Here is a 20,747-nt window from a genome sequence, read left to right on the forward strand (position 1 = left end):
TTCTAGCAAAGGACATATTGATTTTCTAGCCACCTATGTACTGGGATCAGCCACTAGGTGCAGCAACCTACCTAGCAGCATCATGTCCCTCTTGGGATAACGACGTCTGTTAGATTTGTCTATCCTTGCAACTATGTTTGCAACTGGTAAATATGATCATGTCATGTTTACTAGATCAAAGAAAGTGTCTGGTAACATTCTGATGATCTAGAATAGGGATTGAGATGAGACATAGCAGGGACGCCCACGATAATTCATACTATTCTTCAGGAATGTTGAAGTTCTTATATCCCTTAATGGCGAGAAGACTATCTCCTTTAAGTGACAATCCTCTAAATTAAGTGGTAAATAGATTTCTTGCAAAGGCGTAGAATTAGAATGGACATTGATTCACATCCTTTTTGTGAGAACTCATAGTGGTACATTGCGGCAGCGTAATTGGCACATAAAGTGTAGACCAAAAACAAGAAAGTACAAAACTTCAAATTTGTACCCAGTTACCAATTGTAACCCTATAAAATAGGACTACGTGGCATAGGCCTTAGGTGGACCAATTTAGCTACGTGAAGTAATGCATGTTCCCGAGCAGAGGTCGAGAGTTTGGTACATATGACCAACGACTAATTGATTAATTGAAGGTGTTTAATGAACACTTCTACTAGGCCATTTTGGGATAAACAAGAGAATTTAATGTTCAATCACAAACCTAAAAGACATGCAATACTTTTTGAAGCATCTTCGATGTAAACTTTTCGACATTATCCAGTCTTCCAGACTTTATGGGATTTTTAAGGTGAGCCCATAAAATTGGCCATGAGATTTTTAGCAGTAATGTGTGTGGAAAAACATGTGACCAAAGAGTTAACACGTCAACCAAAGCCATAAATATTTACATGGTCTGCATTTTGGTTGGATTAGTCCACAAAATTTCCCTTGAATCCACTGCAGAAATGATGAAGGATCCGTAAGGATTGTAGGTGAGGAATTGGTTGGCCTATTATTGATCTTAATAGCTCGGTAAATAGTGAAGGAAAATTTGTGAAAAACAAGTTCATTTGAGCAACATCAACAACATGCAATTAACAATTAAAAGGCGGAATCATGTTTATATGCACTCAAAAACAAAACTTAACCCATGAACTTCAAAGCCTAGTAGATAGGTGAACCAAGACTCAACTCAAAACAAAGTGAGTTGAGAAATCAATACCTTTGTAGATTCCTCTTTGCATAAGCAAAGGCTAATCACCCAAAGAGAGGGCCTTCATTCCTTGCATCTTAGATCCATGGATTTGGATGGATGAAAAGGTTTCTCCAAGTTCCCAAAATTGAAAACCTCTAAGTCTCCACACCAAGACATATTGTAGAAGAAATGAGTGACCTTGGAGGAGTTTGATTGCTAGATGATCCCTCCAAGGTGGCTGAAATTTTAGAGAGAAAGGAGAGCTTGTGTTCTCATCCTTTCCCCAAAAACAACCCTTAATGAATTTTGGCTATAAAGTCATACTTATTCCTTAATTCATTTGAGTGGCAAACTTGTAAATAAGTCCAAAACCACTCCTTCTTTAACATGGGATTTATTGGGCTATTTGGGCCTTTGTGAATCATTATTCATTAAGTTGTCACACAACTTAAGTCAATGGACTTGACGTTCGAAGCCCATTGGGCCTTAAGGTCCAAAACTATCCCGAGGTCTTTTAACGAACTTATTCGTTTGATTAATAATCATATTAATTAATCCTTGCCATAAATAATTAAACCATTTAATTATTCTTACTCATCTCCGTTGAATCTTCAATCTCTACCTTACACGGTGTACGATCCATTAGGTTCCTTTTAGCGAGGCAGTGGGCGATTCAAACTCTTTCAAATCGATTGTGAATTGAAACTTACTTTCAATTCTCCCGTTAGTGATAATACACTTTTAGGGCTTCCACAAACCATGGTTGACGCCTAGCAGCATGTCATGGTTACCCAAGCTAATCAGAAGAGGTGGAGAACCTATTCAGTTTTAGGATTACAAATGCAATACGGTCTTTCTCTAATACAATACTCTTGACCACATTGTTTGGTTTGATAGTTTATTCATGTCTACTATCCAATGTGAGTCTTGTGCTTATATGATTACCTTGAATGTGATTTGGAACACATTCCTAAATCTCATTCATACTTTGGCCAAAGATTCTTAATCATATCATAGAGTATTCTCCCTCAAACAGTTTGAAGGTTAGAGATCCCTTGTTGCGCATTCACTTGCCTCCATGGCTAAGTGGCTTAACCCCAACGATGCCGTGGACACCCTCCTGATGGAGTGACTTTGACATAATCAAAGATTAAGGACCTAACCACAAGACAACTGTGATGCCTCAGGTCAAAAGACTAATTTGCATTATCCCAACCATGAGTTCTCATGTGACATGAATATGAGAACTCTTCGTTGATCGTGTTCAGTGAACTCATTCTCTATTGAGCACCTACGTACTTGTCTTGATGTCACACACACCAATGACTCGAGACTAGTCACTCTCCCTGAGAGAAGACATAGCACGTACTGATCTTAACGGACTGTCAATGTCCAATTGACAATCCTATGATCAGGAACGTTTAGGATGTGTCAACGAAAGAATGGTCTCATGAATCTAACTTCTTTAGATCGCATTCTTCCAATCACATATTCCTTGGACTTATCGTTTAAGCATATAACATTTATATGAAACGGCTCAAACAATAATCTTTGCCCTTAATATTAAACTAGATTAGTTTAACATGTGAAATGTCCATAAAGTATCATCATATGATTGGTTTTAGGGCACATTTCCAACAAATAGTTTGCCTAGTGAAGATCGATGAGCATGCTTGGCAAGGTACACTTCCAGGTACGATGTCCTTACTTTTGGTAAGGGGATGCCCTATACGGTGCATCAGTAATCATCTTGGATGTCCCAAATGTTTGTGCCATAATGAAATTATTTTAGAAACACAAACTTTTGGCCAACCACATAGTAGGCCTGGATGGTTTTAATCCATTCCGAAGGCGTTCTATTTTCTCTAGAAAACGCTTCTGGCTATATTCCTATGGGGTGCTAAGGAATTTTACTCCATTTTCTACATTGGTTTCTATATGGCAATAGTTATCTCGAATATCCTTAAAGCTCAAAAGCATTCTTTTGGAACGGAGTGAGTATGAGGCTTCCTTTATGGAAGAATTCAGTACCATTGGATAACATAATATGGGCAGTGCCATGCCCCACAATTAGTTTGGCTAAGCTTGAAAGGGTTGTCAGGGGGTGATTATGTATGAAGTTAGCATGTAGAACTAGACAACTAGCTTCCCTACAAAATGTACCTAAGCATGTGTTAATTGGGTTCGTCATATATATTAACTTTTGTCAATTAACTCGTATTCAAGAATAATGTTATCCAAACACCAAACTTAAATCCGGGAACATAGAAAATTGTTCAAAAATTAAACCAAACCTACTAGGGGTTTGGCTAATGTTGCCTTCCATGTCAAAATTTCATTCTTCCAAATGTGTTGGGTGGAACAAAATTAGTCTCACATATTGACTACAAGAAAGGTACTTATCAACAACAATGGTAGAAACATAGACAAGTGCTTAACCAATGATCTCTTTCGTCAAAGCCGAAGTAGATTTTGCACGGTTGAGTTTTGGGAAGACTGCCCTGTATTGTTGAAGTTTTAGGCCTTAGGTTCTAATGATCATGCTTCTGGCTATGATGCCACCCTTTGGCAAGCCTTGATTCTACCATATGTTGGAAGATAAACTTGAAAGTGGGTGAGAGAGAGACAGACCCAAACTTGGGTTCGGAATGTTCTAGTCAAAGCTGAAGGGGTCTGTTAGGTACATCTATGCAAAGTAAAGCATATCTTTCGATGCACCTTTGCCAAAGCAGAGCATGCACGTCGGTGTATCCCTACCGAAGTAGGGTACCACCATTTGGTAGACTTCAGTCGAAACTAAGTCTATACAGTTTGGTACCTCCTAGTCGAATCACTAGGGTACCTTGCTCTCATAAGTATGGTAATGATCAGATATGAGAATTTGGATAACTTCCACTCTCTATATTGTTGCTTTTGGAGAAAATTAGAGATATGGAAGGACGAAAAAATCTTCTCCAGTCAAAATTCAATCGGATTCCATAAATTTTAGAATTGTACCTATTCATGGACGTAAAGGTTTTAACCATGTCTTACTTTAGGCAAGAGATCATCTTTGCATGATTGGAACGATTAGTAAAAGCAAGTTAAAGAGCCATGGAATCCTAGTTAATCAAGTATTTCCATTTTGTAATACTTCAGGCATAAGTCTTCAAATGAATATCATGGCGAAGGCTTATTCAGCTCTTCCACACCATAGTTGGCTACAATAGTTTCGTAACTTTTCGTAGTCAAGCGAAATGTCACATCTTGTATCCATATAAAGTAGTATCTATTCAAAACTTCCAAATCAGTGAAATCGAACTTGTTACAGTTTGACTTTTCGATGAATTGAGGTTTTAACGAAGCATTCATCCTGGGCTGGTCACACCCTTGTGAGCTTGCTACTTGAGTCCAAAAGATGTATAGTTTTGACTTAGTACAGCTTCTCATGTTTCTCCTTAGTCTATGAGTTTTTATCACACCTTAGGTTTTATCATAGTGAGGTTTGGTGAGATTTACCTTTTTATGCATTCTCCCATTGATTTGAAACTCACAATCACTCATTGTGCCAATGACTTTATTAACTATACGTACTTCATCTTTGAGGACCTGATTGGCTATTTTAGTTAAGTATTTACACACTTAAGGAGAATGCTAAAGTCGTAATTAGGTTAGCAATGTGATTGTGTAAACCCAAGGAAATCCTTATGGGATTCTACCATATCCTATCTTTAGATAGTATCTTGTTTAAGTTGTAATCGTATTAGGGTAAGGAATTTACCTTCCCTACTACTAACAATCAAGGCCCAATGGGGTGAAAATTCAAACCTCAGAATTCACCCAATTCTCTCCATGCTTGCTGCACCCTCTCACTCAAATAAGCCCTACAACAGTTTGAATATTTTTTTTGTTATGATTTAAAGTTTTGATCTCCTTTTATTGGTTTCCCTTAAAAAGTATGCCTTGACAGATTATATGTTTTCTTAATCCATATTTCATGTGCATTAACATTATATTTGAATATGAGTTTAAATTTTATCCTTCAATCATATGAATTAGTTCCTAATTTTTTATATAATTAAATAGAGAACTTTTTTCAAAAGTATTATATGATCTAGGGGTGGGTACTTAAAACTTAAAATTGAAACACGAACAAAACTAGATTACACTGAACCGTTTGGTTTTGCGGTTTTGAAACTATTTCGGTTTGAAATGGAACCGCAGTGAAGGAAAACGGTTTGGTTTCGGTATCGGCCTTCTGCAATCGAACCGCACCATAAATGAAACGCCTGACCCTGATATCCTCCAAACACCAAGGTGGGCACATGCTGGCTGACACTCGAAGGTGACGAAGCCATAATAACATGCATGAGAACTATGAAGAAAGAACGAATATAAATTTAACTAAAATGAATATGCAACTGTGGAACGTGTTCAGAGCCTACAACTAATCTAGAACATCTAAGAAGGAATATTATACAAATGTACGAATGAAGGAAAAGGGTCCTCCACCGAGAAGACTCGAAGGTACTAATGCGAGAGTGCATTGATGCTGGGATTGTACACCTCGATTCTGAGTCCTAATGGGGCGCAAAACAAAACATGAGTGAACCAAGTTTATATATATAATTAATACTAAAACATTTATTCAACAATGTACTAACCCCCAATTTATGAAAACTCGTATAGCATAATATGTAATAAGTTTTCTGAAAACCCTAGCCTGCCATAAAACCTTCTTAAAAACATATATCATATATAGTGTGCTTAGTAGTAGTATCACAAAGGCATATGTAAATATCTTCCGCCCGTAGGCACTACATCTCCCGGCCGAAGCCATATATAAATATCTTTTGCTCGTAGGCAGTACATCTCCTGGCCGAAGCCATATATAAATATCTTCAGCCCATAGGCATTACATCTCCCGGCGGAAGCCATATATAAGTAACATTTGCTCGTAGGCGTATATAAGCACAGAAAATCATAAATATAATATTTGAAAAATATATCTCATCGGAGGTCAATCGCTCAAACATCCTATCAAAAATCATAAGAGCGTTCTAGCTCAAATCATCATCATAAACCATGTTCATAGTATATAATCATAAATCTTTCAAAGAACGTAAATCCGAAAAAGCATGATATTTCATAAAGCATGAATCCAATTTTCTCATTAACATTTCATTAAACGTATCCATAATATTATTCTTTTCATGTATGCATTTCTAATAGTAAAATCATGCATTTTGGAAGGGGTCCACTCACTTTACTTCGTCGTCGAAGAGCCGTGCAAATTAAAGAAGACGGAAATGCCACTAACAAACACACCTAAGTACATAAAGGAACCAATTAATAAAACTATACTATAACAAATGAATTTGGGAAAACGAAGCGCGGATTTGGAATCAGGACGTCGAAATTAGTCTAGAAAGGGTCCCGGCTGAAACCCGAAAAAGTCAACCCAAAAGTCAACGTTGATGGGTCAACGGTTAATGGTCAACACTGACTGAGAAGTCAACGGCGGACTCAGCCAAGCCGAGCTGAGCCGAGCCAAGCCATGTCGCCGGAGCTCATACCAAAAACTGGGATTTTTGGTCGGAAGTTTGGGTAATTTTCAAAGCTTCGTAACTCACTCGTTTCTTAACCAAATTCGACCCATAATATATCAAAATGAAGATAGGAAAGCATAGAACAAGATTATACTTATTTTGAAGCCCAATGGTTGCTGGAGATGGCCAAAAAATGGCCTAAAAAGTGACTAGTCCGCAGGGAAAATTAGGGAACTTGCTGAAAACTGGGTAAATTTTAAACGTTCATAACTTCTTCCATATTCAATAAAATCGAGTGATTCAAAAATGAAAATCATACTTATTGATGAGATGAAGAGAATGGTACCTTGCATGATGGCTAACTCACTATGGTTTGACTGAAGCGCCTCAAAAGTAGCAGTCCTTGCCGAAATCTAAACAAAGCTTATTTCGAGTTATTTCAATGTCCAACAAGCTTAAAAAACTTACAACAAGCCTTGTTCTAACCTTAAAACACAACCCGAAGGTTTCTAGGTGCTTACCTACATAAGAAAAACCTCAAAAGCCACCGGAGTTAGTCAGGGAAGAAAATGAACAGTGACACCGTCACTGTGGAGTTCCACGGCCTGTCATTGGGTTTTTGAAGCTCCTCTGTCCAGGTGGTGAGGGTGGTTGTGCATGTGAGTGAACTTAGAGAGGAGGAAGGAAAGCTTTCAAAGAGAGAGGTCTCGGGGGTGTGGAACGGGAAGAAGAGAGAAAAGTGAGGGAAAGAGAGAGTGAATAGAGAAGAGAGAGTGACTCACAGGAAGGGGGAGAGAAGAAGAGAGAGTTGACCGGGGGACCAAAAAGGAAAGTGAGCCCCACTTGGCACACCAAACAAGATCCAAAAAGTAACCATTTCAAAATATCTCCCAACCCAAGTGAAATTACAAAATTCCCCTTTCAATTCGTAAAATTCGGGATGGGTCGTTATAGTAAAACATAAAATATTTAAGTCCATACATTTAATATGGACTCGACCATGCAAGAAATTCATCTCTCTCAGCCTTTGACTCTCGATCACTCATCCAATCATTCTTTCTCTCCCAAGTCTCATATGTTCTTCACACCTTACATAAAACACTATGCAACAACCTTGATTCTTAGAGGCTAAACCCCCACCCCGTAAACAATAAACCACTGTAAGCCTATAAGTTCCCTTTCACAGCTCAAAAGTCAACAACATTGTCTTGATTTGAAGGAGAAAATTCACAACAAAAGAGAAGGTGTTTCCTCTTTCCAATATGCCCATAGATGGGATGTCCTTTTTGCTCCTTTCCAATTCAACAAGTCTAACAAGAAACTATATTTTCCAACACAAAGTTTAGAACTTACATTGCTAATTAGTCATTTTGCAATCTATTTTTAATGGTTTGATAATACTATTATGAAACGACATTGAAAGAGTACAAAGAGTTGGCAAAGTAAATTAAGAAAAGAGATTTGAAGTTATTTTTTCATTTTAAAACCAAACTACATCGAACCAAATGACTTGGTTTCATTTTGGTTTTAGCCTCAAAATTGCACCGAACCAAACCACAAAAACTTTCGATTTCGTTTTCAATTTCACTCAAAACTGCACCGAACCGAACCGTGCCCACTCCTAATATGATCCAATCCATGCCTACTTATGGTATGTATTCACCTTTGTTGCTTGTTATATAAGGAGTGGGTTTGTGAAATAAAAGAGTAATACTACACTTATCACTTATTTGTACCATCACGTGTACTATCTCTCTAATAGAGGTAGAGCTCACCAACGCATGTGGGGCACATCTCTATTGGAAAGATGATACAAATAAGTGGTACGAGTAGCATTTTTAGGAATAAAATAGAAAGTACCAGATAGTGGCGGCATGTGATGGTACTAGTACTGCACTATTACTGGGATTGGGATCACCTTCGGATGCCCCCTGCTGAGCAAATTGAGCAAAACATCACAACCTTCCATTTTCATCTTGTCTTGTTTTGCGTTAGAATTTTTCACTATTTAAATTTATTTTTGACCACAAGATCAAAAATAGAAGGATAGGATGTTTTGCTCAGTTTGCTCAGCAGGGGGGATCGGAGGTGATCCCAGTCCCTACGACTGCAGCACTGCTACATACTTTCCTCGTCAAATCCAAAACCAACAAAACAACAAACCAACAAACCAACAAACTTGAAACCTCTTTCTCTTCGGATAAGTAATTGTTTTCCTTTCTTCAATTCAAACTGCTTTGTCCCTCCTCTTTTTGTGAGTCAAGTAAAACCCTAAATAAACTAAGTCAATTATTACGCTACTAGAAACCATTAATTGGTCTGCTCAAATTATCCATGTGCGCCAATACGACACTAAAACCGTTGGTCGGTGGTCTTCATGCTTTACGCATATCTTACTAAAAAAAATACAAACTCCAACGATAATTAATTAGTAAGTTAATATGACACTAACTGTTCATTAGGCTAGCTTTACAATGTTTTTCTATAATTTGACTTAGAGCATTTTCTAGGTCATCGTTATATAAACATTCCCCCAAAAGTTCTCTAATATAGTTTTTAAGTTTGACTTAGTAAAAAATACATAACAAAGTATCAAAATTCTACCTAAATAACTAATAAATTATAATCAAGAATAAGATAAAATATACGGTATACTATGGACTCATCAAATACCCTCAAACATAACTTTTTGCTTGTCCTCAAGAAAAACAAAACTCAAAAACATAAACAAAAACTAACGAACTTAAAAACTTTATTAAAACTAAACTAAGACAAAATTTTCATCTTCAAATTGCAATCCATAGAAAACGTTAAAAATCAAAACATCTTTCCAAAAGTTCCAACTAAGCCCACCACAGAGTCTAGGCCATTTAGAAATTTAGAATCAATTAGTGTTGAAAGAAGTCATTAGTGGTCAAGGTACAAGTTGCATCTACAACTTCATGTACTCACATGTGAGTTGCAGCCGCCATTGTGCATCCTTGTGTCACTTGGTGAATGGGATAAAGCTGCACCTGCAGCTCCATCCCTTCCATACTATGTTGCAGTTGTGATTGTTGTTTTCCTTCTTCATGCTAGAATATGTTTAGTATAATGGCACAAGTAAGGGTGTCGAATCCACAGGGACTAATTGGACCTATATAATCACTTGTTTTGCAAAAACTCTTTACTAGAGAAATAAAACTAATCAATGTAGGCAGATTTGTTGTTGTAACTTGAAAGCATAAGGAAATGAAGTAAACACAAAATGAATGAATCAACAGCTAATAAAATGAGATAGTACCAATGGAGATGAAGCTAGGGATTCGATTTTACCATTGCTAACCCAAGGCCATGCTTGTTGAATCAGATTATACTCATCCATCTACCTATTTCTTGAGTTTGTTTCACTTAGATATGATCAACCATATGATGTGTGGATTTGATCAAATGTCTCTAATCATGAGCCTAATTGTGATGTGCAACTTTGGTTCCTAATCAAGAATATATAGTGCACAAGAAACTTTCACAAAACCAAAGGGAACACTCGGCAGGATGTTTGCAAAACATTCCCTTCATTCATTCACATATCCACCAAGATTATGCATGATGTGTGCTTTAATCTTGGCTAAACAACCTGTGGTTAATTCAAATGATGATCAAGCATTAAAATCAACACACAAAGTCACAATTAAATCAGAGAATGAAACAAGAAATAGATGGATCAACTGAGCATTCTGAAATAACTACATGGCAATCTTGCAAGGCTACATCGAATCCCTAGAAAGAAATTAGTTACACTTCATGTTTACAGAATGTTTGATATAAAAATATACAACATGAATGAACATAGAATTAAGGAGAAAGAACCCTTGAAGCAAAACTGATGTTGAAATCCCTTAAGAGTTGCCTTCGGTGTTGGTGCTCCAAGTGTGTTGTAAATGAAGGTGGAGCGGCTAAGGTTGAATGGTTTCTGCGAATGGGAGAGTGTATGGAATGGAATGAAACCGAGAAGAGATTGTGTAGAAATGGAATGGGAGCTTGCGGCAAAGGGGAAGATTGGATGTGTTTGTGGTGTCTTGTGTATGAAAATGAGATGAGATTTTTGTGTATGAATGCATGGGTTTTTATAGGGGGAATGGGAGAATATGTGGGTGATTGTTTAAGAGTGAATGTGGTTGTTATGATTGAGAGTGCATGTGGATGAAATAATGATGGAAAAAGAGCTAGGTTGTTGGTGTGTGAATGCATGTGTTGAATTGGTGGTGCAATGATGAAAGAGTAAGTGCATGTGTGTGTGAATGGTGGTGCAATGATGAAAGAATAAGTGCATGTGTGTGTGAATGGTGGTAGCTAGGGTGAATTATGATGAATGCATGTGGAATAAAGATGGAGAAGGTGGTGTAATGATGAAGGAGTAAGTGCATGTGTGTGTGAATGGTGGTGCAATGATGAAAGAGTAAGTGCATGTGTGTGTGAATGGTGTTTCTTGATGGTTTTGGGGTTGTGATGTATGTGAATGCATGTGGCTAAGGGTTGTTGATTGGGCTAGAGGTTTTGCATGGCTCAAAGGATTGTTTGATTGGGCTAGGCCCTTTGTTTTATGTCCAAAGTGCATACAAAGCTTTCAAATTCGTCCAACACTTTGGCTCCAAGCATATGCTATCCATTCCAAGCCCAATTTTGCTCCAAAATGCTCCAAAATGCATCTTTTTGCTTCCTTAGCCATATGAACCTAAAAACACACGAAAATGGCTTAAACTACTAAAACAATTATGAATTAACAACATAGATGCACGAAAACAAGCTAAGTAAGTCGCCTAAATATGCTCTTATCAAATTCCCCCACACTTAGCTTTTGCTAGTCCTCGAGCAAAACAAAATAATAACAAATAAACAAAATGACACTAAACAAGTAAAACACAACCTAAACCTTCCAACAACCGTCTTAGGGATTTCCAATGCACATGACAAGTTAAAAATCATTATTCTCACAGATTTTAGCCATCTTTACACTTAAGTACATTCTTAATCATAGTCACCACATACTAGTTCACAATTAAGCAATTAAAACACATTTCAAATGTAGTAACATGCTTTAGAGAATTTACTCAATTCCTTACTAGAATGCACTCTATTTTCACACAGATTTTCTGACTACACACCCTACACTAGTTATATGTGAGAGATTGATGTAAACATGAAAGACTAGTATCTCACATATGTTATAACAAAGAAAGCATTTTCTGGATTTACGATAATGACATGAATGGAATGCTACTACTTAGAATGAGAACCAGTGATTCCATAAGCTCATATCAAATCCAAACTCCACATTATTAAACACATAACGATCAAGATAGAAGTCAAAGGGGTGTAACGGGGCTAGGGTACTGGTTAACAATGAAAGGTGAAGGATAAACAAACATTCTTAAAGCAATAGTGAGCAAAGTATTGAATTAGGCACTTAGAATTCCCTTTAGAGCGCGGAAAACAACTTTTAGACTAATAGGGGAAATTCAAACAACTCTTATTTTTCTTTTCTTTTTCATTTTTTTTTTTTTTTTTTTTTTTTTAGCCGTGCCTATGGCACAACAACTCTCATCAATAATCCTTCCCCCACACTTATTTTCTGCAACATATTAATCAAAAAGGAATTCATTTTCCGTCATGCTTACTATGCTTTAAGAACAAAGGCATGGATGGTCCTATTCTAGGCTAGGTAAGGATAACATGGGTTAACAAAGAACATAGGTTAAACAAGGCTCAAAGGGGTTAAAACTTACAACAAATACGAAATATGGGAAGTAAGGCTATTTGGCTATGGTGGCAACTACACAACTTTATCTTGATATATGTTATGCAATTCAATGCTTTGAATGAAATGGATATAAGTTCTAGCATGATACAATTGCATTCTAAGTAGCAACCAAGCAAGGAATAATGAGATCATGCAACAACTTTAGAAAACAAAGAATCACAGAAAATAACTCTCCAAAGAATGTTTAGGCTCAAGTCTCACAAGGTTGTAGCGTTTGTTTGAGTTCCTTCCTTCAAGCATGTTACAAAAACGAAATTTTCTTTTATGATTGCATGTGAAGTCATACATTATAACCATAACCAAGCATATACCAAGAGTAAATCAAACTTTCATCCATGTTTATAACTCTTTTTAACCGTCATGCAATTACAAACCAAATCCTTATCATTGTGTTGGAAGGTACCCTAAGACACAAACACACAAAAACGACTCAAAACACTCTTTTTAGGCTTTTCAAAACATTTTTTTTCAAATTTTTATGTGATTTTCGGAGTTATAAAACAAAACACACTAAAACACTCTAAAACAATTTAAAAACACCTTAAAACAGCAAGGAACAACATTTGAAGTTATGGGTGATAAAATCCCACGAATTTGCATTAACATCATTAGTTACCCCCCCACACTTAAATCAAACATTGTCCTCAATGTTTTAAGCATAGATTCACACAAAACATAAGTAAACACACAAAAAGCACTTAAACATACTAAACATGGCAAAATGTAATTAACAAAGAGAAGAGTTTAGGGACGCAAATCTGGTTATGGAGTGTAAATTCCCTCTTCTCCTTGGTGATTGCATTGAGGCTTTGATCTTTGTGATTCCACAGGCTTACTCTTGAACTGGTTTCCGCCCATCGTTGATTTTCCTTTGTGCTACTCTTGAACTGGGCAGCAGGATTCTTTTGGTCTTCCCCGAAGGTCTGAGCTTCCTCCTTTTATTTGTTTCTTTGTTCAATCTTCGCAGAAGTGGTCACTTCTCTGGAAGTGTATCAACCGTTGAAGATGACTACTCGAGAGCAACGCTAGGTAAACAATCAGGAATAGATTCCAGGCAGTTGGCTCCAGAACAGAAGACTGACTCCAAGTGCCGACTGATTGCTTCTTTCACTTTGCCATGCGAGTAAGAACAAGGACAAAGAAAAAGACAGGGAAAGAGCATGATATGAGATACTTTTGCTTTTGACCTTGATGATATGAGATACCTTTGCTTTTGAAGAAGCGGTGAATGAATCAGCACACTTCAATCCGCCGTTTCCTCCTGGGTCATCTGTACTCCAGGCATCTGGTATCATCTTTGGGGAAGAAGAAAGAATTGAGTATTTCGAAAGGCTTTGCTGGGAGTGCGCCCTCAGAGGTGAGGGAGAGTTGGGCATTTTCTTCAGGTTTTCCTTGCCATAAAAGACGAAGGTCGACATATATAGAGATAATATTAAGTGGTGGTACTGTTCTTTTACCATTGTCGACAAACGTTTTGATCCCGCAAATCCGGCTTTTTGAAATAGCAGGCGCCTCTTCGATTTCTGAACGACGCCCCTTCGATTTCTGAGCAGGCGCCCCTTTGCTTTCTGAACGACACGTAGTAGTGCGGATGCGGCTCCTTTTGACAAAGCTGCACGCGTTTTCTGAAAAGCAGAGAAAGCGTCGCCGGACTTTGCGCCTGTCGGCTAAAGATGTGTAGTTGCGATGATGGCCTCCACGTGTTTTCTGAAAAGAAGAAATCTTTTGACAAAGTTGAACACGTCTTCTGAAAAGCCGAGAAAGCGTCGCCAAAATTACGCCGGAAATTCCGACTTTTTGAATCGGTGGACGCGTCGCCTTGGCTTTTTATAGAGGTATCGATCACCGCCAACAAACACACTCTGAAGATTTCCCATTCTTGAAAATCGACTCCGGCCCTTTGAAATTTAACTCCATCCCTTCTCTTTGAACACTTTTGAAAAATGGCAAACCCATCGAACCTTAGCTTGGAATTGAGCCTTAGCAGTGATACGGGCGCGCCGCGTCAAGGTAACGTATGGCGCCCTTCTTTCTTATCTTCTAACGGTCTTCTTACAGGTGAAGACTCCGTGATGCAGGACGCCACAACAGCTACAATAGTAGCTAGGAACCTCCTCACTCTACAAGATAGTAGGCTGCTGTCAGGACGGTCCGATGAGTTGGCCGTTCAAGAGTCCCTCGCACTTAGTGTTCAGTGTGCGAGTTCTGTGTCCAACATGGGCCAACGCCTGCTTGCCCGCTCCCGTCAGGTGGAATCATTGATGGCAGAGATGGAAAGTCTTAAGCAAGAGATCCAGCAGCTTAAGTACGAGAATAGAAGTTTGCATGTGCTTGCAAATAACTATTCGTCGGGCATGAAGAGGAAGCTTGATGAGCTGCAAGAATCTGAGGGTCGAATTCACAGTGACCGTCAAAGGCTTGCGGCTTATCTCCAGAGGCACCTTTTTCCTGGGTCATCCAGCGCTTTGGCCAAGTATTGAGGCCTGGAATGCTCTAGCTCCGATGCCTTCCGCTCCGATGGCTTCCGCTCCGATGCCTCCCGCTTCTATGCCTCCCGCTTCTATGCCTCGTAGTGGGGCTTCACGTAAACAACCTTTGTGAAGCTCCATCTTTCTCCATGTTTAGTATCTTTTTTTTTTTTTTTTTTTTTTTTTTTAATCAAATCAAACGGCATGGAATTGATCTTTGAATGGAGGGTGGTATTTGAAATGATCCGGTAATGGTTTAAATTCTAGAGTGGATGCCTGAATCATTAACAACATATTAGTATAAAAGAAAATTGAAATTCGGGGAGGCGGCTTACCTTTGTGCTCCGACATGAACTTACAAATAAACACCCCTTCGAAAGTTATGACATGTCCCGTGTCATAAAACCCTTTTTCATAGCAACCCAATAGTTTGTCTACAAACATAGCCCTCATATACATTCGTATTAGTAAGCAAAAACACACTTAACCACAACTAACACAAGGCAAGTAGGCAAAGAATATGGAATGGTGACAACATAAACACAAAATGAGGAAAGAACACAAACCACACTAGGTTGCCTCCTAGTAAGCGCTTTATTTAATGTCTAGGCAAGACATGGTAGCTTGTTCACGGTGTTGTAAACTCAAGAAAATCTACAACTTGATAAACTTGCTCTTCCTCCACTTTCTCCAAATATGGTTTCAATCGCTGCCCATTGACTTTAAAAGAGGTGCCATTCTTCATGTTCTCTATCTCCACAGCTCCGTGGGGAAATGTTTGCAGCACCTTAAATGGTCCCACCCACCTAGACTTCAATTTACCTGGAAAAAGTCTCAAACGTGAGTCATACAACAGTACTTTCATACCTTGGTGAAACTCCTTCCGTATTATGGCCTTGTCATGATAGAGCTTAGTCCGTTCCTTGTAGATTTTGGCATTCTCATATGCTTCATTTCTGAGTTCTTCCAACTCATTAAGTTGGAGCTTCCTTGCTATTCCAGCATCCTTGTAATCAAAGTTGAACTTCTTGATGGCCCAATATGCACGGTGTTCAAGCTCCATTGGCAAATGACAAGCTTTCCCAAACACAAGGCGATAAGGACTCATGCCAATGGGGGTCTTATATGCTGTTCTATATGCCCATAGTGCATCATTCAACCTCAGTGACCAATCCTTCCTTGTAGGGCTTACGGTCTTCATCAAAATGTTCTTGATCTCCCTATTGCTAATCTCCACTTGTCATGAGGTTTGAGGATGGTACGGGGTTGCCACTTTGTGGTTGATGTTGTACTTCTTCATCAAGGATTCAAAGGGTTTGTTGCAGAAATGGCTGCCACCATCACTAATAATAGCTCTTGGGGTTCCAAACCTACAAAAAATCACATCTTTAAGAAAATTCAAAACAACCTTATGATCATTAGTTATTGTAGCAATGGCTTCAACCCATTTGGATACATAATCTACTGCCACTAATATGTATAAGTAACCAAAAGAGGATGGAAATGGTCCCATGAAATCGATTCCCCAAACATCAAAGAGCTCCACCACCAAAATGTTGTTCAATGGCATCTCATTTCTTCGGCTAATGTTCCCCATTTTCTGGCACCTATCACACTTGGAACAAAAATCAAAAGCATCTTTGAATAAAGTAGGCCAAAAGAAACCAGATTGTAAAACCTTTAGAGATGTCTTTTTGGCACCAAAATGTCCTCCACATGCCAATGTATGGCTGAACGTTAGAATGCTTTGTTGCTCACTCTCTGGGACACACCTCCTAATGATTTGGTCAGGGCAATATTTAAACAAATATGGTTCGTCCCAAACGTAGTGCTTTACCATGGCAAGGAACTTCTTTCTTTCCTGAAAAGAAAGATCATTTCTAATTATACCACAAACAAGATAATTAACAAAATCAGCATACCACGGTTCTTTTTCTTGAATAACAAGGAGTTGTTCATCTGGAAATGATTCATTTAGAGGCAAAGGTTGTCCAACTCCATGGTTTTCATTGAGCCGTGACAAATGGTCAGCCACAACATTATCACTTCCCTTCTTATCTCGAATTTCCAAGTCAAACTCTTGTAGTAAGAGTATCCATCTAATTAAGCGTGGCTTAGCATCCTTTTTTGTCATCAAGTACCTAAGGGCTGCATGATCAGAAAACACAATAACTTTAGATCCAACAAGATATGACCGAAACTTCTCTAAGGCAAAAACAATAGCAAGCAACTCCTTTTCAGTTGTGGAATAGTTAAGTTGAGCATCATTTAGAGTCCGGCTTGCATAGTAGATCACGTGTGGGAGCTTGTTCACCCTTTGCCCTAAAACTGCACCAATAGCATAGTCAGAGGCATCACACATTAATTCAAAAGGTAAAGACCAATCTGGTGCCATAATAATAGGGGCCGAGGTTAATTCATGTTTCAAAGTATTGAATGCATCCATACAAGCTTTATCAAAATGAAATACAACATCTTTAGCTAACAGATTGCATAATGGACGAGTGATCATTGAAAAGTTCTTAATGAAACGACGATAAAAACCCGCATGTCCCAAAAAACTTCTTACTCCCTTCATGGTTGTGGGAGCTGCCATATTGGTGATGATGTCAATTTTGGCTTTGTCCACCTCCATTCCTTGGCTAGAGATTACATGCCCCAACACAATTCCTTGTTTCACCATAAATTGGCACTTTTCCCAATTGAGAACCAAATTTGTTTCCTGACATCTTTGAAGTACTAAAGAGAGATGGTTAAGACATTCATCAAAAGAGGAACCAAACACTGAAAAGTCATCCATAAATACCTCAATGAATCTTTCTACCATGTCAGAAAAGATTGCCAACATGCATCTTTGGAATGTTGCTGGAGCATTGCAAAGTCCAAAAGGCATTCTCCTATATGCAAATGTGCCAAACGGGCAAGTAAAGGTAGTTTTCTCTTGATCCTCCGGGGCAATTGCAATTTGATTGTAACCTGAGTAACCATCAAGAAAACAATAGTGTGAGTAACCTGCCAATCTCTCAAGCATTTGATCTATGAAAGGCATAGGAAAGTAATCTTTTCTAGTGCTAGAATTCAACTTCCTGTAATCGGTGCAAACACGCCAACTAGCCGTGGGCTTTGTGGGCACAAGCTCTTTGTTTTCATTCTTCATCACCGTGATTCCCACCTTCTCAGGTACCACCTGAATAGCACTCACCCATTTGCTATCAGAAATGGGATATATGATCCCCACATCTAACAACTTCAACACTTCATTCCTCACAACTTCCTTCATGTGTGGATTGAGCCTCCTTTGTGGTTCACGGGTTGACTTTGCTCCTTCTTCCAAAAGAATCCTATGCATGCACATGGTAGGGCTTATTCCCTTGATATCTGCAATAGACCAACCAATAACTGATTTGAACTTTTTTAACACCCTAATTAGTTTATCTTCTTCATTTGGGGTGAGGTCAGAAGTTATGATAACTGGAAGAGTTTCAAATTCAGCTAGATATGCATACTTTAGATGTGGTGGAAGTGGTTTAAGTTCAAGTTTTGGTGCCTTAACAGTGGAAGGGATTAAATGTGAACTCGATGGTTCTAAAGGCTCTAAAAGAGGTAAAATATTCAAAGGATACGGTGCCAATGCTTCCAAGGCAGCTACCTCTTCCATGAGTGCATCTTCTTCATCAAACTCATCTTGAGATTGACTCAAAACAGTTTGTAATGGTTCATTAGATTGTGCCTGCAAGAACTTAGAGAAGACAAGCGAATCAAGCACATCAATGGCATAACAATCAAGAGATGAAGAAGGATGTGAAAGAGACTCAAACACTTTGAATTGAACGGTCTCTCCTAGCACTGTCATAGTGAGGAGTCCATTTTGCACATCAATGATGGTCTTGGCCGTGGCCATAAACGGTCTCCCAAGCAAAATAGGCAATTCTCGGTCATGTATAGGAGCTTCTTCCATGTCCAACACTACAAAATCCGCAGGCAAGATTAGTTTATCAATTTGAACTAGAATATCCTCCACTATACCTCTTGGATATTTCACGGATCTGTCCGCAAGTTGTAATGAGATGGTGGTGGCTTTCAATTCCCCCAAATCTAGTTGAAGGTATACGGAATAAGGCATTAAGTTGATGCTAGCACCTAAGTCAAGCATCGCCTTCTCTACCTTCTTGTCTCCTATGGTGATGTTGATAGAAAAACTTCCTGGATCCTTGAGCTTTGGTGGAAGTTTTCTTTGCAACACGACACTTACATTCTCGGACACCACTACCTTCTCATGTGGTCCATACTTCCTTTTGTAGTTGTTTAACTCTTTGAAGAACTTCCCATAAGCTGGTATGTTCCTAATGACATCAAGCAAAGGTAAGTTAACATTTACTTTACTTAGAATATCAAAAATCTCCTTAAATGACTTATCCTGCTTGCTCTTGGCAAGTCTTCCAGGGAATGGTATTGGTGGAGTGTAAGGTTTCTCGACCTTGTGAAGATTTGGTGCTTCAAACGAGGGAGTAGCATGGCTTGGTTCCTCATTTGATTTCTCATTTTCTCCTTGAGTAACCCCTGCATTCACATGATCAGATTCATTAGTAACTTCATTGCCAACTCTATTATTGATAACCTTACCACTTTTAAGTGTAGTGATTGCTTTGGCTTGCTCTTGGTTCCTTTGGAGTATCACGGGTTGGCTTGGAAACTTTCCAACCTCTCTTTGGCTCAAGGCATCTGCAATCTGCCCCAATTGTGTCTCCATTTTGGTTAGAGCCGCCGAATGTTGTTGGAGAGTGCTATTGGTGGTTTGTTGGAATTGCAAGGTATTTTGGGCTAACAATTTAACCGTATCTTCAAGTGTAGGTTTTGGTTGGAAGTTTTGGAATTGATTGTTGTTCTTCCACGAAAGATTGGGATGATCTCTCCAACTTGGGTTATATGTATTGGAATACACATCATTCCTTGGCCTTTGATTGTAAGAATTCATGAGGTTCACTTGCTCTTGGACATACTCGGGGTAAGCCTCCTTAGATGGACATTGATGAGTAAGGTGGCTTGGTATGTTGCAAATGGCACACACTTCACTTGCTTTTGGCACCATGTTGAGCACGGATTCAAGCTTCTTTTCTAGGTTAGCTACCTGCAAAGAAAGATCATGATTAGAGCTTGTTTCATATACTCCAACTCTCTTACCCCTTACATCTTTGTGTTGAGCATTAGATCCCAACATCTCATAAATGTTATATGACTCTTGAGCATTCTTTTTCTTCAAAGCTCCACCTGCTGCATTATCAACAGTTGATTGACATGTTTGGGTTAGTCCATCATAGAAAATTTGCATTTGTAAGTGAAGAGGTAACCCATGGTGTGGACATTGCAACAAAAGGCCTTTAAAGCGCTCCCAACACTCATTGAAAGGTTCTCCATCATCTTGTTTGAAGTTGAAGATTTGTCCCCTTAATGTGGCTGTCTTTTGAGTGGAAAAGAACTTTTCCAAAAACTTCTTAGCCACGGCATCCCATGTGGTGAGTGAACCAGGTACTAGAGTCATCAACCAACCCTTGGCCCTATCTTTCAAGGTGTAAGGGAACACTCTCATCCTCAGATTTGCTTCACTTACTCCCTGTAAAGGTAAACCACTCACAACATTGTAAAATTCTTTAATATGAGCTAAATGATCTTCATTAGGTAAGCCATAAAAAGAAGGAAACATATGGAAATGTGAAGATTTAAGATCATAGTTTCTAGCTTCTGTGGGCAGCAAGATGCATGAAGGTGAATTT

The 20,747-nt window shown here is 38.6% G+C and overlaps 1 pseudogene; it reads left to right on the top strand.

Annotated features, from left to right (window-relative positions):
* The first annotated feature begins 20,321 nt into the window (after positions 1–20,321).
* Positions 20,322–20,432, top strand: LOC125474011 (annotated as a pseudogene).
* Positions 20,433–20,747: the final 315 nt, after the last annotated feature.

The sequence above is a fragment of a genome, unplaced genomic scaffold (genome assembly GCF_019419815.1).
Source record: "Pyrus x bretschneideri cultivar Hongxiangsu unplaced genomic scaffold, Pyrus_bretschneideri_v1 Contig113, whole genome shotgun sequence".
Classification (NCBI taxonomy): domain Eukaryota; kingdom Viridiplantae; phylum Streptophyta; class Magnoliopsida; order Rosales; family Rosaceae; genus Pyrus; species Pyrus x bretschneideri.